Consider the following 19600-nt stretch of genomic DNA (forward strand, 5'->3'; position numbering starts at 1 on the left):
AACCTTGTCTCTTGTTGTGTGGTGATTTATATAATTAAGAAGTGCAGTTTGTTGGGGGCAATGTCAAGCTATGTGATAATTCAGTGATGTTGCACTCGATGAATAATTTGGTATTGTTTATTGACATAATTGTGCTTAAAAGATTACAACATTTGAATCTGATTTGGAAATTCCTAATGATGTTCTCAATTTTTTTGAATAAATTACAAATGATGAACACATGCAAATGAAATATGAAACTCTTGAATATTGTCATTGTCAATCTCTTAGACTTCAAAGGCTAATGATTGTGGATGTCAATGTAGTAGAATGAGTTTCATTGTAGTAAAAATGAAAATAAAGTACTTATAAAATGAAGGAAAACAAAAACATTGTATTACCAACTTCTTGGTGTGGTATGCACAAGAGATGTGTGAATACAAAGGCTATTGTGGACATAGTCAAGATTGAATGATATAAATATTGGCTTTGGCATAGGAGGTGGCATAGTGGTAATGCCCAGATAGCCTGAAATTACACGTTACAAACAAATTAATTTACATTTTTTCTTTCTTTCTATTTTTGATTCATTTTGTTTAACTTGTCAAAAACCAATTAAACAACTAAAGTAGTTGGACTTAATTTACAAAGCCATTTGTTTTTCTTTGATCTCATTCTTAAGGGGTAGTATTTTTCAAGAAATTTAAAACTTTTATATCTTACAAGTTCTCTCATGTTCTTTGCACTCCAACATGGTAAATAAAACTACTCCCCACTCTTAGATAACATTGTTCTTTACCTAACATTGGTAGATGGCTTCAAGAATAAGAAGATTCCAATTTTTGTTAGACAATGATTTTAGTTGCACTCAAACATTGTGAGAAAAAGTCAATTAGGAGGGAAGACCTTGGTGGCTAAAAATAGGGTTCATGAGTGTTAAACACAACCATGGCTAAGACAAAAGATATGAATGATAAACATTGAATGTATTATTATTCACAATGATACATATTTATAATATATTGGAGATACCATTGGTTTCATATTCTAAGTGGTCTCTTGGACTCCTTTTGACTGTTCAGGGTCCACACCAACCCTTAAAGGATTAGGTGTCCAACATTCCCCCCTAATCCGAAGGGGTATGTATGAGTCCAAGAAGGGAGTTGTAATACAAAATGTGCAAAAATGCATGGGAACACTATGCTAAATGTGCTTTCTAAAATATTGGCATAAGGTGGTGGTTTAAGGATGACTGCCAACACTGGAATGCTTAGTGCAGTTCCCAGAACTCTTCCAAATATGGCATGAAGCTGAAGTCTTTTGCTAGGGGAAGTGCTCCTAATGCTTTGAAGAAGGAGACCTTCAACCCGGAAAACAGAGGTCTGCAGCTTGCATAAAAAGGGAGAACCTCAATCTGAAAAGGGAGGTCTCAGCCTGCAATGGTTTAAGGATGACCACCAACTCTGGAATGCTTAATGCAATTCCTGGAACTCTTTCAAAACTAGCAATAAGTTGAAGTCTTTTGCGAGAGGAAGTGTCCCCAATTCTTTGAAAAGGGAGAAGCTTAGCCTAAAAAGGGAGGTCTCACTCGCATAGATGGTTTTAAGACCGAGCACCAACCAAAGACATGCTCAGGGGCATCTTTGTCTTTGGCTACAACTTTGAATATGGTATGGCAGGTTGTGGCTTACGCTTGCTTGATGTGGCTTTGAAACTTGCATATGACCATCACTTCCCCCCTGTCAGAGACACGATGAGAAGATGGTGAAAACTCAACTGTAAGATTATTTAATACTCTAGAATAAGTTTTGATATATGATTGAAATATCTTCTTGGCTGTTGAGGCCCATTGCCAAGAAGTGATCCATCCAAGATGAATCTTTGTTCTTGCAGGAGGCTTGTTTTTGAAGCATCTGTTTGAAGAATGAGTGGTTTTATGACAATGCTCACATGGATGAAGATCAAAACAATGATCTTTCATTTGGCCAACTTCATCACAATGTTGGCATTTAAAATTCGTTGTGGCTGCTGTGGAAGAGGACCAGATTCTAAAACAACTGAAGGTGAACTGTCATGAAGAAACTCAACTATTTGAAATTGAATGGGTTTGGAATAGTATGGAATATGAAATGACACATCCTTGTCATCCAAGGGCAATTCTATGCTTGTTATGGACAAGCTCTTCCCAAGGTCTGATGATGGACTTGGGAGTTGTAGACTGAACTTCTGCTTCTTTCTGCAAAAATCTGCTCCTTCATTGGGTACTAGATCAATAATATTAATTCGTTGTTGATGGGAGTTTGTCTCAATGTTCTGAACAAAAACAAGTTCAGAATGGTGACTCTTTTGTTGTAGCTCATCTCACTGAAGCTCAGACTCCAACTGCAAAAATTCCATGTTTTCTTGTGCATTTTGTAGACAAAGTTTAATGTCGGAAAGAGTGTACTACTGATTTTTACCATTCCATCTGTTGACACCTAATCATCAGGATTGGGTGAACAACTGTAATTGATGTAAATAAATAATAGAAAAGATGAGGTGTCACGGGAGATGAAATGAACAGTCTCTCCCTCATGTATATAATAAAGACCAACCTGAATGAATATCATGAATTGTTTTGAGGAGTTAGCTCCTGGTCTGACGTGGTATCAGAGCCAGCGCCATTTTTGGCTTCTAGCTCCATTTTTGTAACTCCCTTCTGCCATTTCTTCAGAAATTTGTCCTGCATTTTCCTGCCATTTTTCTGGTGGTCTGACTCTATCCCTCTGCGTACACGCTGGATTGAACATTTCCGAGAGTAATAACTTATGAAGCGTTTTTTTTCATAAGCTGCTTCAGTGGTTTGTAGCCTGCATCGGAGGATGCAATTGTAGTCGCCGTGTATGAAAATTTCACTTGAAGGTGCAATAAGTGGTTGTCTTTTCAAATTTTCCATGCATACAACCCTAGCCTCCTCTGCCACTGTCACGCATACCTTGGCCCTCACTCTGCGCACTATCTTGGCGATCTCAGCCCTCTCCACTCCAGCAATGGTGGCCTATGGTTGATACATTGTTGTTCACCTCCATTACGCTGGACGCAAGGGCATCTGTCGCCACTCCTGCAATCGCACCCCAAGCGAGAATCAATCGCATCCATGAGAAGGCTCCCGCTTGCCAACAGAGTTTGAATACATAACTTTGCTAATAGGTGGTGGCCCCTTATCATTAACTTTGTTCACAAGACACCCGGATGCAGGTGATTAAAAGGGCATTAATGAAGACGGGACAGGCGAATGGAAGGCGGCCGAGCCACATGGTCACCCGCGTCCCATTCCATTGCAATTTATAGCATAGCACTATCAACATGCAGGCACAATTATGCTGGTGCTCAGGTCAAGACGGATGTAGCAGGATTAAAATCATGGCGAACGCGGACCATAACACTTTCTCCCCCTCTCTGCTTAGATGTTCTTGCCTCCGTCAAACTGAGGAGCCGAACTTCCGCACAGTTACAGGGCATCGTTGTTGGCTTCTTAGCTGTGTGGATTTGGGAAATGGATTCCATTTCACCCAAACCAGTCAATGCATCCTGAATTATGCCCAGAACTCCCCTGCTTCCAGGCTCAACAATAGCAGCAATCCCAGAGTGAATTATTCCTCACCAGGCCCTCATCCTGATTTTATCTCTGTCATCCCAGCCCAAGACTTCAATCGCCATTCTGCTGGCCACGCCATGACGCGAACTCGCCATAGGATGTGGAGCAAACGCGGTAGCAGTCGAGGACGTAGCACTCGCCCAGCCTCGCCATCCATCCCCGAACCAGAGACCCCTTCATCCACCCCTTCTTCTGCTTAGTCCAGTGGTCATCTCACTGGCCATTACCCGCACACCTGCAATGGCAGAGGACGAGCACAAAATTCTGAGGCCAGAAGAGCGAATGTGACCTTCCAAACGACCGACCCTCTTGACCACACTGCCAAATTCTGTTTCAAAGCACGTTGAATCGTCCCGCCATCATCGCTACCATCACTGTGGCTTTCAGCGAAGAATTGAGTCAGCAGGAGGAGCTAGCTACTTAGGGAACTGAACCAGAGGAAGAGAAGACCTGCACTAGAGGGAAGGCCGAGAAGACGCGAGATATGGGAGCTGGCGAAAAGGCGAAGATAGCCTTGCTCAGGCACAAGGCTGGACATGGTAGCACCCTGCATGGCGAGGATTTGGATGGCGGCTAGCATGCAGGCGTTGAATGCTCGGGTGGCACGCAGAGGTGGATGGTGGCATGTCCACAGAGGTGGCGGAGGGGAATGAATACAGCGGTCGTATCGAGGAAGAGCCGATGGACTGGGTAGACTACGACTGTCGAATTGTGGAGGAGCCTCCACCAGATGCTTAGTGGGCCCCGCTTGACAGATGTGCTATCCAGGTTCAGTCTAGTTGTTTTCCCAATGAATTTTCATTCCACTTGTTTCATTTTGGTTGAATCTCACTCAGGACCCTGGGTGGGCTTAATATGTTTTTGTTTATGATCTGGGATCCCTGCGTGGGTGTTGATTATGGCTACTTTCGGACTAGTTTCCCCTTGGTGGGCAGTCATGATTTTTGGTTCTTGGTTCCATACTGATATAACTTTGTTCAGTACCACAGAGGCCGGTGCCTCGCTGTATTTTTAGCTTTTTTATTAATAGATTAGCATTACTTAAAAAAAAAATTTCACAAGACAAACAATGCAGAGGACCTATGAGCTACGCTCTGAGTTTGGGACTACGTAACGATCCCTCGCTGTGAAATATATGATTACGACTGTTGATTTGTCTCGGGATCGCGTCTCTTTTAGAGTGAGTACTCCTTACTGATCCTCCTCACTGGATACTTTCTGAGCCTGATTTGAAGGCACGTTCGTTGATATGCTGTCAGCCCTCCCCACATAGGTTTATCCCTCATCCTCCATACCTATCCGCTTTTCCCATAAATATTAGATTGCATTTTTTTTTTTTGCATTCCTACCACCAGAATTGCATTTTTCCCACCAGAAGTTCTTTTTACAATACACCGATTTTACAATGCATTCAATCATATCTATTGTGGGAGTAGTTCTCACTGGAAAGGAGAACTATCCTGAGTGGCCCCGGAAAATAAAACACACTCTCATTTTCAATGAGTTGTGGAAAGGAGTGTGTGTTGGAGACAGAGACAAAGAGCGAGAACAACCTACCTCAGACAAGGAGTTCACCATTTAGGAAAATAAGAATAGCAAGGCCTATGCATTGATTGCATCATCAATAAGTGAAGAGATGAGTCGACATATTTTTCCATTTTCAAATGCTTTCGAAGCCTTACAAAAGTTGAAGGAATTCTATGTTAAATTGGCAACTAGGGCCAAACTCCATGTGGGTCAGCTTATTTATGGCAGCTGATATTTTTATTGGATCCCTCTTGTCGAGAGTTGTAGGATTGATCTAAATATCATCCGATTCCGATAAATTTTTATGGAGATATGAATTTATTTTGATTATGTAATTATTATCAAGCCGCCCAGCTCTTATGTAGGCTCTATAAGCCCAAACGTCATGTCTATTCAACCTATACATTTTTGGTATAAATAGATGAGGATTTGATGTCATTTGAACACACATTCTTGAGTGATCTCCTCCTCTCCACGTCTTGGGTTTTTGGAGAAGGAGTGAGACACCAAGAGTGATACGCTGGCCTTATGGAAATGCCCTAGCCGTAGTACAACGCAGTCATGGTAAAACGCTGGTCATGGTAAAATGCTGTTATACGCTGTCAAGGGTGCCACAATCATCAAACCACATTCAATAGAGGATGTAATGTTCTCGGATCTGTAAAGTCATTTATACGCAGGGCATAAATATTAATACACAGGTCATGACACATACAATAGATACGTTGTTCATTATGCTGGTCAATAATACATTGATACACTTTTCATATACACGCTAATATGCTGTTCATTACACGCTAACACGCTGTTCATTACACTGGCAAATGGATACATGTATACGCTAGGAATAGAACTCGGGTTTCATCTTTGGAATCCACGTATAGAATATGGAACGTTGTTAGCCGCAACCAATATATGAAGCCCGCAGTTTGGAACGCAGGTAATATATGAAGCTCACAGTTTGGAACACAAGTAATATATGAAGCCCGCAGTTGGATTATATATGGAACACAGGTAATATATGAAGCCCGCAGTTTGGAACACAGGTAATATATGAAGCCTGCAGTTGGATTATATATGGAACACAGGTAATATATGAAGCCCACAGTTTGGATAATATATGGAACGCAGGTCATATATGAAGCCCACAATTTATATATGGAACGCAGGTTATATATGGAGATCACAGTCATATATGGAACCCGCAAGCCAGCAGTGGTTAGGGTTTGAAGCAGTAGGACTACGTTCTCTGCATAACTATTATAGCATAGAAGATCACTATATATATCTCGGCATTCTCCCAGTCATCTGTAGGGATATGACTTATACTTGGTGATCAATAAGTATATAAGGAATGATCTTCGTATGTTCTTATGACCTCCATGGCTCTAATATGAATATGCATCATGATGATCTCAGCGGAAGGAATGATGAAGTAAAGATGTAGCATGATAAACAACAGTGATAGAATGGCATACCTGTAGCAGCCCTATCACAATGTACAACAGTGATAGAATGCCATCTGTTAGAACAGCAGCATGATGATGCACATGAGTATGGGCAGCATGATGATGGATAAGATCATGGACATGGGCATCATGATCAGTGCAGCATGGTGCAGTATGCAGTGGTACATCAAGAGAACCAGATGCAGCACGATGATAGGTGAAGGAGTCACCTTGGAGAATCAGTTGAAGCAGAATGTCTTCAACTGATCTCATCGTTATTCGAAATGATCTATGCTAGATCTAGATAAGTCACAGTGTTGACTTCTGTTGTAAATGTACTCTCTCTCTCTCTTTCTCTGCTGAACTTTGAAGAACATAAAAGAAGAATTGATCAAGGGTTTCCCCACATTGTGGGGTTTGTCCCTGGCTAGCGCCACATCTTGTGCCCTCTTGTCTTGGGTTGTCTTCTGCGATTTATATTTATGTTCTATCTGTAGTTTAATTTAATGCTGATGTGATTAAATTTAAATAAATTGCTCTAGTATAGAACATACCTAAAATTAACACTCTATGACTCACACTCTGCACTTGAAGTTGTTCAACTCATGATTAAACTCTTCACTCTTCAATTACAAAATAATGATCCTCTTGCTCTTGCATCTGAAGTAAAATCTATAATGCATGATATCAAAGCCACTAAGGTTGAATTGGATATTCCTCTTATCGCTTTTCTCAAGGCACTTTATCCTACTTACTCCAATTATCTTGAGTCATTGCAAGCAAATGGAAATCTCAAAGATATTACCTTTGACTCTCTTGTGAAAAAAATTGCTGAAAGAGAGAAAGCCTTTGGAAATAAGGAAACCCTTGAATATTCTGAAGAGGCTGCGTTTCTTGCTCAAAGAGAAAAGAATATTGCTCAAGAATTTTCCAAAGGAAGACGTGTTCGAAGAGGAAGAGGAAGAAATTTCAGAGGCAGGGGGGGGCATACACTCTCAAGGAGAAAAGTCAAATTTGCACTACATACACTGCAAAAGAAATGGATCACATGACGCCTCCACATGCAAATTACCTTGGGACAAAATTGAGCAGCAAAGAAACCAACCCAAAGGGAAAACTAATGACAGACAAAGGTAAAGCACCTGAATCTGCTCATTATGTTGTGACACAATGTAATATTGGAGTAAATGAAGACTTATTTAATGCTTCACTTGCTTCTTGGAAAAATGATTGGTTGCTTGATTTAGGAGCAACTTGCCACATGATTCATAGAAAAGATTTTTTTGAAGAATTTACTGACAATGTTGATGGAGCAGTATACTTTGTAGACCAATCAAAAATCAAGCCATCAGGGCTTGGCACAATCAGGCTTAAATTGCCTGGTCTTCCAGACTTTCTTCTACATTGTTGGGTTGTGCTATATTCTCTTCTGCATCATGTTCTATATATCCCACAACTGAAGAGAAACTTGCTATCTTTGGTCCACATCCGCCAGCAAGGTCACTCCATTCATATGTTTGATGGCAATCTTGAGGTGAGAAAAGCATTTGATCACTCACTTGTCATGAGGGGGATAGAAGAAGAAAGGCTTCTCAAGCTGCAGGGTACCTCTGCTCATGCACAACATTTTTCATACAATTCTCATTATGAAGAAGGTACAATTCCATCAAGTTTATTATGGAATCCTAGATTTGGACATTTGAACTATGACAGCCTCCTCTTATTGAAGAAAAATGGTGTTACCGGTTTGACTACAATTCCTAGGAAACTTAAGCAATGTGATGCTTGCATTCTAGGAAAGCATAGAAAACAATCTTTTCATGATTCACATTCAAGAGCACATAGAAAATTTGAACTCTTTCATTCATATTTATGTGGTCCAATGCCTATTCCTTCTGCAAATGGAAATAAATATATGATGACATTTATTGATGACTACACCAGAATGTGTTGGGTTTATTTATTGAAGAACAAATCTGATGCTTTTCAAACATTCAAGAACTTTCATACATGGATTGAAAATGATGCACAATCTCATATTGGCTCTATTCGCACTGATAATGGAAAAGAATACACTTCAAATGAATTTGAAAACTATCTTCGCCAACATGGGATCAAACATCAAACAACTGTGTCTTATAATCCCCAACAAAATGGTGTAGCTGAAAGAATGAATAGGACAATCTTAAATATGGTACGGTCCATGCTGTTCTTCAAAAATGTAAAAATAATGTGTTGGGCTGATGCAGTTCTATGTGCTATATATATAAAAAATAGATGTCCATCTAATCCTATAAAAAACAAGACTCACTATGAAATGTGGTATGGGCACATTCTTTTGGTAAAGCATCTTAGGGTCTTTAGTTCCACCTGTTATGCCTTGATACCAAAGGTACATAGAAACAAACTTGGTGTAAGAAGTCGTAAGTGTATCTTCTTGGGGTATTCAAACACCTCCAAAGCATACTGTCTCTATGATGAAGTCAATAAAAATTTTGTTGTATCTAGAGATGTAATCTTTCTTGAATCATCCAAAATTGACAATGTTGTTGAGTGACAACTTGATCGCTTGGATAGATTCGAAAATGTAAAATAATTTCAAGAATTTGATAATCAGATTCCACATCTTGAAGGGGATATTTCTATACTAGATCAACCTATGGAATCTTCCTCTGAAGCACTCTTTCCCTCGCATGAAACTCCAACAACGGATGATACTTTAAGTGATGTGATTGATAGAATTGGGAGACTCAATCTTGATTCAGACCCAACTCAATAAACGGAGCAGCCTGAACCATCTAAGAAAGGTCCCCCAAAGTGGCTGACAAAGACACTTGAAAGTGTTCATCCTGATGAGGTTGGAAAGACATGAACTAGAAATTCAAACCAGCGAAATGGAGGTGATGTAGACGACTCTGATTCACCTGATGATATGGATGTTTCTTATGATTGTGAATTGAATTTGTCTATAGATTTTGAACCAAATTTCTTCAAAGAAGCTGCTTCTCATGAAAAATGGAAAGAAGCGATGCAAAAGGAGTATGATGCCCTGATAAAGAATGGCACTTGGAAGCTGGTTGATCCTCCATTAGGAACCAAACCAATTGGCTGCAAGTGGGTCTACAAGAACAAGTATAAAGCTGATGGCTCACTTGAAAAGCACAAAGCCAGACTTGTGGCAAAAGGTTTTGCATAGAAGGAAGGGGTCGATTATGAGAAGACTTTTGCCCCCACAACAAAATGGGATACCATCTGGACACTCTTTGCCCTAACAGCTTAGAACTATTGGAAAATCCATCAAATGGATGTAAAAACTGCTTTCTTGAATGGAGATCTAAAAGAGAATGTTTTTATGTCCCCGCCTGAAGGATTTGCTGTGAAAGGAAATGAAATTAAAGTACGCAAACTTGTGAAATCCTTGTATGGCCTCAAACAAGCACCGCGAGCCTGGTATGAAAAACTAACTGAGCAGCTTCTGAAACTCAATTTCAAACACTATGATCTTGATGATGCAACTTTGTTTGTCAAGAAGGTTGGCAAAAAAGTTGTATATCTTGTGGTATATGTAGATGATCTTTTGATGACAGGGAACAATGAAAGTTACATTGCATCCATAAAGAAGGGATTGAGGAAAGGTTTTGAAATGACTGATTTGGGCTATGTTAATTATTATCTTGGTATTAAAGTAACTCAACATCCGAAGTCCATATTCATTTCTCAAAATAAGTACATTGGAGATCTGTTGAACAGGTTTGGCATGACAGAATGCAATCCTTTTACTGCTCCAATGGAACAAAACTTAAAGCTCACATCCATTGAAGGAAAAGAATTTGAGGATGCAACAAAGTATAGACAACTTGTAGGAAGTCTCAACTACCTAACTATTACCAGATCAGACATTTCGTTTGCTGTTGGAATCCTCTCCAGGTTTATGCAAAATCCTTGTGAGGGACATCGGTCTGCTGCAAAAAGAGTTCTAAGGTACTTGAAGGGAACTCAAGACTTTGGAATCAAGTATACACAGGTGGGCGACTTCAGCTTGATTGGATACTGTTGGTCGGATAAATCGATCTTGCGGACAAGACCGATCTCCCTAGTATTAGAAGATAGTCTAGCAACAAACGGAAAAACAAACCTATCTTTCTCTAGACATATGTGATTTATAAATAAATACTACAAAGGTGTTAAGATCCTACCTTAGATCCAACGCTTGTTTGTAGTAGTCATCCTTCAATCGTTCAAAAGAGTTACCTTTAGAGACCTGCAATCACAAACAAGCAAACATTAAATAGCACCTGCATAACAAATATTATAAATCATGCCTATTATGGTGATCAAGGAATCCATAAAATAAACCATGAATCATCAGCTTATTGAGAAAAACAAACTTATTTGTATTAACTTTGAAGTAGAAGAACTTTACAACCTTTTCAGTCTTGATGTTGAACAAGCTCTTCCTCAGGTCTAAAACATGAATTTCCTTTACTTTGACAAGCCTTGCACTCTTCCAAATGAGATCTTAGAGGTATGTAATTTCTCCTCATAAAAACTCAACTAAAGAAGACTAAGTTCCAGCAGCATTTCACCTCAAAAATATTCAGCTTCTAACCTCCCAAGTAACCAGCCCAATGCTTCATTTTATAGTGCAGAGGAGGAGGTTATTGGTCCACCTATGAAGGGATAGAATCCTCCTTCAAAGGGATAAGCTCCTCACATCAAGGGGTTAGCTCCTTAAGGTATGGAGTGCATGAACCTTAAAAGAGCGAACTTGCCACCTCAAGATTCCTTTCAGAAGCTTCTAGAAATGACTGAAAGTGAGTTTTTCAGAATATACTCGCGCCTTTTTAACTTTTACAAGGGTCCGCACCCATAACACAGAGACAGTGCGGTCAGGTGCGCAGGAGACATGACCATTCGGTGCGGGACCGCAGGTAAGACTAAGAGAAAGTGTGGAACCAAAGTTTTAAATACTTTGAGGGCTTTTCTCTTACTTTCAAGACTTGATATGAGGAACTGATGTTCTAGAATTGTAGAGGAGGCAAGTATGAGTGGTAATGAACTCACACAGATAGCAGGATGTCAAGGTGACAATTTTTAGTGCAACAGATTGCCCCCTAAAGTGCGAAGTCTGTAATAGATGAAGATAGAGCCTGTCATTTATGAAGAGTGAGGTACTTTATCATTTCAAGGATCATCTTGTGGACACCCCAGTCGGAACCTGTAAAAACATTCAATGTAAAATATATATATGTAGACATATCATAGTTGAGGTAGGCATTCCCATACTCAGATCAAAACTGACTAGCAAACTGACTAAAACGTTTTGATACAGGAATGATTTTGTAATACATCAAGAGTATAGACATGTGTAGGCACAGTATGGATGCAACCATCTGTTTATGAATAGTCCACTGTATAATGAATAACAAAATTCCTTGTAGCCTGGATGGTAGAAACTAGATCCAGGGTCTTGATTTCCGCTTCCCGAACTAGTATGATTCTATCCATGTGAATGAATGTGTCGAAGTTGAACATGGTAGAAACCACTTGATTACCAGTCAATAATGTGGACTGTTAACAAGTGTGAGAGAAACCACCAGTAATGTCAATGGCTATCAAAGTACCCAGTACAATCCATGAAATGTGAATAAATGAGCCGAAGTCAAACATGTCATAAAATCATTCGATCGAAGGTCAATGATGCAACCTATAATCAAAGGCGAGAATACTGCCATTAGGGCATGCGGTTTTCAAGGTACTGATGATTTCTAGATCAACTTCCTAGATAATGAGCTGAAGTCGATAGAAAGTGATCCGTCGTAGGCAAGCCCACAACATGAAATCATAGATTAAGTTTTGAAGAAATATATTGGCAAAGACTGACTTACAGGTGGTCAAAATGGATGACAGATATTTTGCAGATGAATGGTTTGTTTGAACTGTTCTCTTGAACACATAACGACACTACAGATGGCTTGGTGACAATTGACCCAAAGCTAATACCTAGAAACCGGCTGAAGACTTTCAATTTGGTTTGATTAACTGTTAAAAAAAGGATTTTCCCAACCTAGGTGAACAAAAAGTGTTGTGTTCAAGAGTGGTTGACGGCTTTTTACAAAACAAAGTGTAACAAACAGGTTCATTTTTCTCTCTTTTCCCCCACCATTTCTGGCAAGTACCTCTTTATTTTTGACAAGCTTGAGGAGGATAACATTTTCTTGTTTATAAGCTCATCCTTCGGATGAGTCCAACTTAGTTTAAAATTCGAACCCTAAGGAGTGGTTCGTTCATGTTTGAAATTGAACAGGTCCTTCACTGTTAAATTTTAACGAGTCTAGTATAAGAAAAACTCGGTGTTTTTCAATTTTAGGGAGTTAGAAGAAAAACTTAAGAAAACTCCATGGGGGTACTTTTTTGTAAAATAATCCCTCTGATCCGAAAAAGGATAAAATAATACATGAGGGATGACATTTCCAATACTTTAACGAGCTGGAAAGACAAGCGTTCGACAATCTTTTCATATTTAACGAGTCTGAAAAGGGTTTAAAGAGGACTCTATTGACCGTAATTAGTCAATGTATACCTTTTTCGTAAATAGTCCATTTTAGTCCATAAAAGGGGTAAACTTATACTGAAGGGACGATTATTCATTTATTTTAACGAGTTCGAACAATCAAGTGCTCGACAATCTTTTCAATTTTCGAGAGTCTGAAAAGAGCTTAAAGAGGACTCCAATGTTTCGCTTTTTCGTAAATTTTTGAAAGAGTCCCAAAAAGTGATAAAAGTATGCTCTTTGTTGAAAAATGATCAATTTCCGTAAAAAATCCAATATTTTGCACAAAAACTCAAAACATTACACATACCTGTTTAAGATAAATGAAAAATGATTTAAAAATTTACCTTTTTTAAAGTGAAAAATAAATAAATTAAAAATTCATTTATTCGAAAAAACTTATAAAATGGCTTTTCTAACTTTATTTCTACCATTTGAGTTGAGAGTGAAAAGTGAGAGCTTTTGGGTAAGAAAGTTCTTGTGAAGATTCTGGAAAATCCGTCCGTCGGAATTGAAAACCGTCAGCTCCAGGTAATCCACGTCCTTCTTAACTTGCATTTCATCGGTTTACATTTTGTTTTTAGGATTTAAATTTGATTTTTGAGAGAAAAATAGGTTTAAAAAATCACTCGCGGGGGTCCGCATGTGCAACACGCGGCCCCTGCAGACCCCAAATTTTTTCTACAAGGGAAAAAGTCGTGGGTCCACACCTGTTGCTCATAACCCATGCAGACCTACGCACTGTTTGTAAGCAGTGGGTGCAGACCCCACGAAATGAATTTTAAAAACTTAACATTCTCCATTTTTGCCCAAAATTTTCCAAACAAGGTTGTTCTAATATGTCTTTTTATGCATTGTAGGACATTCAAAATGATTATTTGGTGAGAACGCGAGCATGAGGATGTAGATTTTGCCGCACTAAATCATATGCCCACATTGTAGGCATTGAGAGCATGCAGATTGTTAAAGTTCTGGGGCATACAGGGTATGAGGGCCCAAGTAGACCTCTTGCAATGGCTGGTAGACAGATGGAACACACAGGACCAGTGTTTCGTGATTGGTGGCCACTGGCTCGAAATCAAGCTGGAGGACATATACTTTTTGACTGGTTTGTCCAAGAGGGGCAAACAATTATCTCTTTTCGGGACTAGGCCAGGTGGCCAGTCTATCACTAGTCTCCGATTGGAGTTTTGCGATGATCAAACAAAGGACAAACGGATTGATATTAAAACTATCAGCCGTCCTGAGCTTAAGGTTATTGCATTCACTGTTACCAGGCTATGCGGGAGTGCAACATTGCATGTGGCTACTGGATCCCAGATGCAGATGGTTGTAGACTGTTTTCGAGGCACCATATTCAACTGGTGCGAGGCTGTGTTGGCAAATGTGAAAGGCCAACTAACCAGAGCAAAGAATGGACAGCTGAAGAACTTTGGATATGGATTTATCGTAGTCAGCTTTGCTCTAGAGAGGATCCCCATGTTAGCCCCGCAGCATATTCCTGTTGATGTTGGTCTTCCTCGAGAGCCTAGGATAGTTCGTTGGGTTTCTTTGATGGCCCGTCACCCTGAGGAGGGTACAGAGGTTGTTCGATTTCCACCTGAGTATTTTCGTTGGTTGAACAAACAACTTTTTGTGATTCAGGATTTTCCATACACTGGGATGGATTATCGTGGCGATCCGAACATGATTCTTCCACCAGGAGAACAATGGGATGATTAAGGTAAAATCATTTTCAACACTTTCTAAGTTTTAAATTTTTAATTAGAAGGAATTCCATGATTGGTGGACTCCGGATTTGTCGCTGTATGTTTCAACCTAAGATCAACTGAAAAAACAAGTGTGGAGGATGTTATCCGCGGTCAATTAATTTTTACGACACTAGAACTTAACTTTGCTTTTTCATTTTTTAAGAGTCGAGAAAAAGCAAAAGATGACTCTAGTCGCTTTCGTTGTTTAATGAGCTTGAAAGGACAAGCGCTCAGATGAACCTTTTCTTTTAAGGAGTCGAAAAGGAGCAAAAGTGACTGCTCTGGAGATACTAAGCAAGAGGGTTTACCAAACTAATCACAAAACTGCAATATACACCTTGGTGGTAAATTAAAGAGAAATTACCAAGGATTTACTGTACGATAGTCAGTCTTCCCGAATGCTGTGTTTGGTGCATTGTGATCGGTAAGACGACAGACTTGGCTTCCTAGGGATAAAGGATTTAAGCCTACTGGGGTCTCCCACTATATACATGATGGTACAGGGAGCACAAGTCCATACTAGTACCTACCGGTTCAGAGAGTAGGAATCACCCAACCTCAATGAAACAACAACCACTAGGTTTTAAGACGCCGGAACACGTCTCTAGCCTAGACACCTCTATATGTTTGCATTAAATTCCAATGCGTTATTAAGTTAATTGAGGTTAATTTTAGGTTTATATTGCTTAAAATTTGCCTTTGGGTTTCACCACGTGATGTTTTCCAAGATTCCTAAGAATGCAACTAAAATGAGAAGCACTCTTTCCATTTTGACAATGAAAATCCTAGCTACAAGGGAAAGAGCAAACAAGTACTTTTTGGATCAAACAACAAAGAGCTCTCACTAATGCAATTCCATAACCATTCCTTTTAAGGACACACATTTAATCTCCTAAAATGCAATTACATGTATTTATTTTTCTTCTCAGTTCTCCTTAATGTGAATTATGCACTAAAAAGAACAAATGCACAATGATTCAAAAGCATTTTTCACAAAAATGTCAATTTATGACAATTTCTCTTAAAATAGAAAGGAAGACTAAACGACACTTTCAACTTTAAGGAAACAAAGATTTTCGATGCTTTTTAAACAAAAATATGAATCAGATGTACAAAATAGACCAATCGATTATTTAATGAAGGAAGATTTTACGACACTTCATTTTTGACAAAACAATCGACTGATACTACTTTCGACTATGGAATGCAAATGATAAAACAAATACATAAACACACATTTAACAATCCAGTCTAAATCGGGTCAAAACAAGGAAATAAAGATTGTTTTCAAAGACAAGACCTCATCTAAATTCAACAAGCAAATCTAACAACTGAAAATTGACTTAAGGTTTCAGCTCCTAGATGGGAAAACTGATCCTAAAGGGATCAACGCAGGTTAGAGTGAGGGACAGTGCAATGCATAGCACTGTCTCTGTATAGAGGGTGCAATGCATAGCACCCTGTCAGTTACAGAGTTGCGATGATTTCAGAATGACAATTTTATGCTCAAAATTGACTCAAATTTCAGTGAATTGAACTTGAATTCGATGAAAAACAGAGGGTAAAGTATGTCAAAGTGTTATAAGAGATTTATTAGCTATTATAAGGCATAGGATCGCTCCCCAACGGAGTCGCCATTTTGTTACGGGCAAATTTAGTGTCTTTTAGAACAACTAACCCCTAGACCTAGTAGCAAGTCTAGAACATCAATTAAAGTAATTCCATTGCTTTTCCTATAGCTAACAGATAAAAGAAAGAGGAGCAAAAGTACCAACCTGTTTCTCTCGCTCAATCCCTCTTCCCTTTGATCGCTTTCACCACTCCCTTCCGTACTTAACTCGCTTGAAAGGTACCTGCACACAAGCCGAGACAGAAAACCATCAAAGCATACATATCCATTTGTTAACTAAACACATTATAGAATAAAAAATACAATGTACATTTCATTACACATGAATGGAAAGAGCATAGAACTCTTTATTCATAGAAAGGAAGATTACAACCCATGTAGGTGCATGTCTGATTCAACATCATCCTCCCAGCTTCAAACCCTTCTCTCCTCATGGAAACAACAATTTGACATGATAACATTACTCTCTCTACTAATCTCATCAAAGCAACATTTCCTTAGCTTAAGAAGTCTCAACCTTAGACCAGCCTTAAATGCCTGGTCATTTTATAGCTGAATGGAGGAGGTTAAGCCATTAATGGCCCTCATGAATGCTTTGCCATAATTGGTAAGTGGTTCCATGGAGGAAGGGATAGTGGATTAAGGTTCATTCATCTCCTTCCTCATCCAAAAGCGAGCCCAATCCTTCTAGAAACCTCTAGAAGCATCCATTGGATGAGGAATCCAATGGATTCATTTGAAAAATTCGATGGATATCGCTCATCGCAGGTGATACAAAGGTCAGGTGCTATGCATAGCACCTAGACAATGTAGTGCCTGCCATTCATTGCAGCCAGATAGAAGGCCACTTGCGATGATATCCTTAGGGACATTTTTTGGATGAATGATGTCATGAAACTCTTGGGAGGAAAGCATGATGTAGATTAACTTCATTAGGGAATGAAAACAACTGAATTAAGGGTTGATGGACCCTAATATCATTGATCTGGAAGCTGGGGTTGATGTGCCCAAATTTTCCTGTAAAATGATGTGACTTGACTTACTTGACATATAAGACAATGACCCAGAAATGAAAATTGACCTAACACATTAACTTCACAGATAGACCTGACGTACAGATACTTGACGATAACTCGACACTTTGAATTTGATTGTAAGGATTTGTTAAGTGTCTTATATGATGACCTAAAGGGTATAAGTAGTAAGTGATTTAACTGTTACCTCACTGGGCAACAAGTATTTGAGGTAAACATCACCTTGATGTACAACTTATTGATGTGAAGATGGATACCATCGTATGAGAAATGGTCAACAATGAAAATGCATATGTTGGTAGCTCTCCATGGGCATAGCTTGAGAACATTGGTAGCAGGTCATAGGGATGACTTGAGGCATCTTGGAGTATGCGATTATCATATGTTTGGGTTTAGAATTCACAACAATACAAGAATTTTGAGTAAGTGATGTGGTTTCCTACATATGAGCTTTGATGCTTATTCATTTGTGAGCAGTGTAGTGTAGTGACGTGCAATTGTTAGCCAGTTTGTGAGCTCGTGAATGCTCATCTATTCATGTGTAGTTGAGCAATGAAATTGATGTGCATTTGAGAAGTGACAATGATGTGTAGTTGAGTAGTGGTAGTGATTAGTGATAACAGGTTATACAATGGTCAACTTGATAAATTTTGTATAATGGTCAGTGGCTACTAGGACTTGACATCTTCTTTACAACATTCTTATATTGATTCAGAGCATAGGGGGATCCAGTCTAAAATTGTGAAATGTGGTCTGCCTATTGATTGGGGTTGCAAGATGGTGCAAGGCAGGTGATTGAAGTCACCTTCCGGTTGTGGCGTGAGAACACTTCAGGGCGACAGGGTGGTGGTAGGGAAGGTCATAGCTTTCACTGGACACTATGGTGTATTTTTAGTTGGGGCTAACAAATTATAGGGTGACGAATCATCCTTTTGAAAATAGTTGGTAAATAGAGTGTTGGAGCACTCGTTAAGTTGTGGCCTGTCTCACAGAGCGTCAGGGCGTCCTTCTAGTTGCAACAGGTAATAGGGTGTGAAAGCGTCCTACATGTTAGAGCCTGTAAATCGGGGGGTTTGAGCCTCCTTTAGTTGGAGATGAAAACTTGATGTAATTAATTCTTTTAAAGAGAATAAGACAATTAGTAAGAAGTGTTCGATGGTTTTTGACCTGGAGGGGGTTTTCCTCCTAAAAATATTTGTGTCTATTGTCTCTATCTTTCTGCACTGTTGTATGGTGTTGTTTATTGTTGATGAATGTTTATGATTATCTGAAGATGATAATAATAATACTACTAAAGATTAACTGATGCTATGAAAAAGATTAATAAGTGCTAATTGTTAAGAAATACTGATTCACCTCCCCTCTCAGTATTACCAACATAATGCACACACCAAAAACCATGAATTGTTATGTCATATTAGTTGATAAAAGGCGAGGAATCTTCTGGTACTGCTTAGGTTGAAAACAATGACAACCACTGATCAACACCTACCTTGTGGGAATCCTGAACCCTATGCAGGTTCTACAACTTACAATTAGAGACTATTCCACTCTTCATCCTGATCTTATACAACATATTTATTTTTGCCAAGGGTTTTGAGGATTGATTTGGAGGACAATGGCTCTTATATGTGCTTTGATATCATGCTTTTTTTTTTTTTTTAGTTCCCACTTGATTCTTCCCTTTCAAGGCTGGATGAGCACCCATGTTCAATAATTGATATTTGGCTCCCATATTTTTTGTGGGTGTTGTATTTGTTAATACCTGGGTCCATTATTCCTTCTTTCTCTTTGCATCTACTTGTCGGACATCCATTTTTTATAATCTTTGGAAAAAATCTTATATTCACAGTATATTTTACACTTAAAAGGCAGTTGTTCATAGTCAAATGTTGAATTTATTTTTAGTTGTCAATCTCAATGGTTTTCTCTCTAAGAATCCCTTTTTCAAGGTCAACTTCAACACAAACCCTATCACAGGGAACAAGTTATTTTTTGGCTCTGACATGTCAATGTGTTTCCCAACAGAGTTACCTATACA

The sequence above is a fragment of the Pinus tabuliformis genome, chromosome 8 (genome assembly GCF_031772625.1).
Source record: "Pinus tabuliformis cultivar Carrire ecotype Pingquan chromosome 8, CPIR1, whole genome shotgun sequence".
Classification (NCBI taxonomy): Eukaryota; Viridiplantae; Streptophyta; class Pinopsida; order Pinales; family Pinaceae; genus Pinus; species Pinus tabuliformis.